Source organism: Dermacentor silvarum, chromosome 10 (genome assembly GCF_013339745.2).
Source record: "Dermacentor silvarum isolate Dsil-2018 chromosome 10, BIME_Dsil_1.4, whole genome shotgun sequence".
Classification (NCBI taxonomy): domain Eukaryota; kingdom Metazoa; phylum Arthropoda; class Arachnida; order Ixodida; family Ixodidae; genus Dermacentor; species Dermacentor silvarum.
In genome coordinates this window covers 8,634,353-8,640,818 of record NC_051163.1, presented here as the reverse complement: position 1 = coordinate 8,640,818, position 6,466 = coordinate 8,634,353, and the positions used below count along the sequence as shown (strand labels likewise).

The window sequence follows — 6,466 nt, the reverse complement described above, 5'->3', positions numbered from 1 at the left end:
GATTACAATTCCTACAAATTCATGATGTATTCATCCTCATTAGAACCCGTCACATCAGGTGTGCCCCAGGAGAACGTCCTGGCGCCTGTGCTATTCCATTTTACATTAATGATTTGCCGTCCATATGCAATGTGAAATTTCGACTATTTGCAGATGATTGCATATTATACTGCGAAATGAACTCACCAGCTGACCAGGAGACACTTAATGACGCATTACAGTGCGTTCCTAAATGGTGCGAAGATTGGCAAATGAAAATTAATATTCAGAAATCTGCACTGCTCACGATAACTCGGAAGAAAGAAAGAACTGATTACAACTATGCAATTAATAACAACGGGATTCCAAGGGTTGACAAGCACAAATATTTGCGTATAACACTTTCACACGATCTCAGGTTTGAAACTCACGTAGGCAACATCACGTCATCTGCATTAAAAAAAGATCTGCATTCTTAGACGCCGACTCCGCTCCGCGCCACCTAAAACGAAACTGCTTGCCTATATGCTACACTGGTTCAGCCAATCCTAGAATATGCCATAATTGCGTGGTTTCCTTACAATAAGAAACATTTATTGGAACTACAAGCTTTTGAACGTAAGGCAATCAGGTTTGTATTCAAGAAATACACACGAGCTGATTCGCCAACAGAAATGATAAAGAAAGCCGGTTTACTAACTATTGAAAACAGAGCGAAACTAGAAGACTAAAGTTTTTGTTTCAATGTCTGGATGGCAGCAATAAAATTGATACATAAAGGTTCATTTCTTTAACTACCACCAAACCAACCCGACATAAGCACTGCCGAACGCTGGACGAATTCTCAGCCAACTCAAACTGTTTTAAATATTCATATTTTCCACTTGTAATTAGGGAATGAAATAATTTAGACAAAGAAATCACTAACACTAAGTCATTAAACAGTTATGTATCCATATTAGAAAAAGCACTGTTAGCAACTCAGTTACAATAACTACTGTTACTTTTTTCCCCTAAGAAATAATCTGTTACCCAGCCAATATAACTGATGCCTACGCAGAGTACTTGTTTTATGTATGGCGATTTAATTTATTCTGACTCTGTGCCCCGCCTGCCATGATCTCGCAAGAGACTGGCAGTATTGTAAATAAATAAGAAATAAATAAATAAGAAATGCAAAACAGCCTGCACTTATCGTATTAGGTATGTAATACAACAGGTATGATTAAATACCAATGGGTTTCGTAGTGATTCTTAAGCTGTCATTGCATTATATTTCTTAGAGCTAGTATTATCGATATTTCAAAAACGCCCATCAAGCACTATTATCTGCGTACGCAAGTACTACTTCCTATATCAACGAAGCTTTCCTAATACACACAAGAGCTTATTCATGAACAAAAGAGTATGCGCTATCGTTTAATTTTATCTTTCTTCTGGCACGTGCTAGAACGGTCCGAAACCGTTCCGCTCGCTTCCAAGTATAAAAAGCCAGAGCAGTTCCAGCCCTTCACGCCGTTGCCGTGCGGGCAGAAAAGACAACGGAATCAAGCCTGTTGCTTGCGTCGCCCGTTAGCAAGAGACATACCGGCAGGTGAGATGAAGTGCTATTAAACATTTCTTTTTAATTGTAACATCGCGGCTAAGTCGCAGAAAATGTTGTTGCAAAAATATAGACTGAGCAATGCCTTCATGTATCGCGGGGAAGGGGTGGAGGGTATGTCCAACATTTGAATTACTGTCTTTGTTACAGGTGCTTGCATTAACTGCACAATACCAATGGTATTATTCGTTGAACTTTGAATCATTCACGTAATAGAGACGTGTTGCAATAACTGCACTAAAATCGTCGAATGTATAGGCTACGTAGATCAATTTATTTTTTCAATGATGAATATTGACGCTGTACAGAGAGAAACACAAATTCATTATATCTAATCATGAAAACATCATACAAAAGTGAGGGCCTAAATGGCTTGTGTATTAAATAAAGTCACACGGATTGTTTGAGTGCTGAAGATTTCGGCTCAAACGCTTTGATATATTCGCTGCTCTTGCGAAAATACTTTTCACCATTTACTTTTGCCCAGTACTCAAAAACATTGCGAAGGAGAACTTTGTACTGTAGTGTTATCCTAAAACACATCTGAACTTGAAAAACAAAATATTATCTGGAGATATGGGGAGATACCTGGATACCTGGAGTTTTCGACTCTACAGAATGCTTTATAAAGCTGGCAATTACATTTGATCAGTTTCCGTCCACTAGTCATGCCTACACTTGCAAATTTTAGAACAATCCCAGTTATCGTGTAATTTCCAGTAAAATAACTGGAACCAGCGACCCTTCCGATGTGATTTCTAAGTTTAAGAATTGATGCAGATCTAACGCACATGCTGGAACTTGTGTGAAGCGAAGCCTAAGTAAAGTGGGTAAATAAATATCTTAGAACTAACCCTATGCGTACAACTGTGTATGATTTCATCCTCTGTAACGTGTAATCTCGTTGCTGTGTTACTCTTTGTCCACCAGAAACGTCTGTGCTCTATTCTCACGCAACTGTTATGCTTATGCCTTGCACCACGTAGAAATTATGCCGCAATGCAGACACAGAATTAAGCTGTCACATAGTATCAGACGGCAGCGATGTCAGGTGGACGAAAGCGACGTGTGATGCTTGTCGAGAGAACACTGGCGATGGCAGGTGTGTACACAGAGAAGTAGTGCCATATATATATATATATATATATATATATATATATATATATATATATATATATATATATCTGCGTATCTGTTTTCTGCACCTGTTATGGGCCAGATGGCACAATACCTTAATTAGCATATATCAATTTCGGGAGATATTGGCCAAGATTGGCCACAAACGCAGTGGTACATACCGTATGTGCTAAATAAAAGAGAATCTAGTAAATCAAAGGATCCATTCACTATACGAAGCCGTTATATTCAGAGGTCGGTGTGCTTTCCAGATATATATGAGCTCCCATTATCTACTCAAATGTTATGCTAGAATTATGTTTGTATTATTACGTCAGAACAGACTTGCGATCCCGGCCAATACTCAGTTGGTAAGCCAAAATCGGTTACATGGGCCTGTTTGATGGCAGTCGCAATCGGTGCACATAATTTACCTTCGTCTATGTACATCCAAAAATATATCCGCTCAGATACCGACCGACCCAGAAGCAAACAGCAGCAGCACCCGAAGCATCATTATCACTAGCGCGAAACGCGGGAGTGTACGCAATAAATTATCACTTTAAAATACCAACAACGAGTTTTACAAAACAAAACAAATTCTGTCATCTTGCAGGGAAAATAAACCTTTATGTCGTCACAAGAAAAGGTGCTGTGTCGTGATAACCGGACGTCTAGCTACCGGCAGTAATTCTTTTCGCTAGGGAAAAGAAATTCTGACGTGTGTCAGCAGCACGTTAGAAAACACTATAAACCAGTTTTGTCATCTGCTTCTACACCATGCTTAGCACATGCCTTATAGACCTGAGAAGCTACAATCAAAACATCCGCGAGAGTAATTTTTGTAGCGCCCCATAGATATTTGTGGACTGGTGAATGTTGACCTCAACTAACGTGGCATTCTTTACCGCAGACCATCATCAGTATGAAGTCCTACGTCATCTTGGCACTCGTCATCCTGGGGCATCTCTGCCGTAAGTAACCAAAACTCGTGCAAATCGCACGTATGTGTGCTCTCTTCTTCGTTCGCACGTGTACATTCAGTGGTCCCTCTAGTTTTGGGCATTTGCTGCTCCTGGAGATAGATGCTAACCTGTGTTCAACATTTTCTTTATGCTTACAAGCATTAATATTATTCTCAATTTCTCAGCTGGTGAGACTCGAGAAGGGATGCCTCTCCTGTTATACACTATTTCTTGTACCAGTGACTACTATTTTCAGTATATAGTTTATATTACTATTACCACTGCGTAAAAATGAATAGCAGCGTACATTACAGGTGAATAAATCTTTCTTTTATTGTCATCCTAATAAAAGAACAAGGCCTAGTATACAACAACCTCAATAGGAAGACGATCATGTCTGTCTAATTAGGTAAATTGTTATTAATCGAAGTGAACAAATATTTAGTTACTCTAACGTGTGTGCGTACTTTCGTCCGTGTAATTTCCGAGGTTAATTTTCAATGCAGTATTTCGACTGATTGCACTATGCGCTGTGAACGAATTCGCAAGGTGACTATAGGGAATAAGCGAAAATTATGCGTATCCGGTATACGACTTCCCCTCGATTCCGTGCAAAAGATGCGTTAAGCGCACTTGATGGTTGCAACGCCAAGCCAATATTTCATTATCAGAGAGGAAAAGAACCCTACGTCAGAGGCACTTCATCCGGCTCTCATTTGCTGTAAAAATGCCAACGTTTCACAGAAATATTGGTGTCGTGCATTCCCTTTATTGCTGCACTGTCGTTAGTGTAGCATATACCTTTAAACACTCATCACGATCCTACGATCCTAAATCAAGAAGGGGGCTGACAGATGGAGTAGCACGCTGTGTATAAATGTTACAAACAGGGATAAGGTACAGTACTCACGGATTGAAATAGGACACTCGGAGCGCGTGGCCTCTGATACATGCAGCGCCGCCCGTGTGTGCACATGGAACCAAGGTGTTGCATTGTGGTATAGCGCGAGGGGGAGAACATCTACGGTGCAGAATTGCTCCTTCGGGTCGTCAACAAGCCGGCCTGTAGTTCACCGGACGGCCAGCGTGGCGTGACGTGCCAGCAAGGCACGTCTTGTGTTCGCCATATATAACTACCTGTGGCTCGGCTTCTGCTGACGTCAGTACTACCAACAATGTCGGGATTTATCATATCGAGGCTGAAATAAAGAAGGCGCTTTCTTGTCGGCCGCTCCACAGGTGTTCGGTGTTCGCACAAAGTAAACTTTCCGTTCTTTTGTGCAGATGTTATCATGTGTACAAACGCACGTAAGACGCAATCTCGTAGCTGAATCCTGTGTCTTACTTGCACAGCCTGCGTGCCGCATCGCCAAAGCGCGTGTAACGAGAGCGCCGTGCGCTCGCGCAGGCGCGCAAGCAGACGGCGCCGCAGTATGGGCGGTGCGCACCGCCGAGCCATTTCGGTCGGCATCCGCAGGCGCGCAAGCCTTCCAGCGCCACGCTGGCAGTGTGGTGAACTACAGGCCGGCTCGCTGGCGACCGGAAGGAGCAATACTGCTCTGTAGATGTTCTCCCCCTCGCGCTATACCGCAATGCAACACCTTGGTTCCATGAGCACCCACGGGCGGCGCAGCATGTACTAGCGGCCACGCGCTCCTAGTGTCCCTATTTCAATCCGTGAGTACTATACCTTGGAAAGGCTGGCCAACGTTTTGATAGAAGGATCTATGCCTTTGACATAGATGGGTCCTCCTATCAAAACGTTGGGCAGCCTTTCTGAGGCACCTTATCGCTGTTTGTAACATTTATCTATCAAGATATACTTTCTGCAGAAATCACCTCATTAATTTTTTTTTCGCTGTCCTCACTGCATGTACTTGAATTCTAGCGTGCGTGACATGTTTCATGTCTTTCTCTCGCTTGACGTTACAGAAATTCACGCAGCCACGCTGAGCAAGCCGGCAAAGAACACGGACGACGCAACAAAAGAACTCACGGAAAAAATTTCCCGTTCCCTCATGGAGCACCGGGAAGACATCATCGAGGCTTTGAAGGTGCTCGAAAAGCCTGTTAACAGTTTCGGTGATGAAACCGATGAACAGGGGTTTCCTATGATTCCGGCTGTAGTTTTGGGAATAGCGAAGGTCATCGGAGAAGGCGCTCTATCAGGCGCTGTTGGAGCTGCTGTGGGTTCCTTAATTAACGACGGCTGAATGTATCATCGGCGACATCTGTTATTGTTTTCAAATTCAATAAATTACACTTTCTCTGTTATGAGCAAGTATGCGTGATTATTTATCAGTGAAATGAACTCTAACTTAGATCAAACGTTTTGCAAGGGTGAACGGCTCCCGATAAGTAGTGAAAAAAATTGTCAATAGTTATCACCTAGTTATGATACATCGACGTGTTGTACATAGGCAAACGTCTCCCTCTGCGTCGAAAGGATCTGGGAAGCAAGCTGTCTTTCACTTGAGAGTGGTAGCGTACATGGTGAAACACTCGATCGCGAAGTAGTCTTACCATACGGCTTCCATAGACGCGTAATTGAGGTGGTGCAGTTTGTCATAATAAATCATCAACTGAATAATCGGCACAGTTTTCTGCCTTACCATCTTTGTTGCACCAACACTTAGGTTTGAACTAATACGCCCTTTAGGCAATGTCTACTTTGGAGCGAAAACCGCTATCTGATGCGCTGTCTTGTAGGTTTAGCTCGGTGTAAGTTATGCGGAGTATTCGCCGCACACAGACTGACAATTATGATGTCTCTGCATATATTTTGAAGGCCACAAAAGGCCAT

The 6,466-nt window shown here is 42.5% G+C and overlaps 1 long non-coding RNA gene across 1 annotated transcript; it reads left to right on the top strand.

Moving 5' to 3' along the window:
* The first annotated feature begins 1,434 nt into the window (after positions 1–1,434).
* LOC125940674 (uncharacterized) lies at positions 1,435–5,960 on the top strand. Its single transcript, XR_007463865.1, has 3 exons — positions 1,435–1,573; positions 3,612–3,672; positions 5,596–5,960. It is a non-coding gene; the product is annotated as an uncharacterized LOC125940674 (long non-coding RNA).
* The last annotated feature ends 506 nt before the right edge of the window (positions 5,961–6,466 follow it).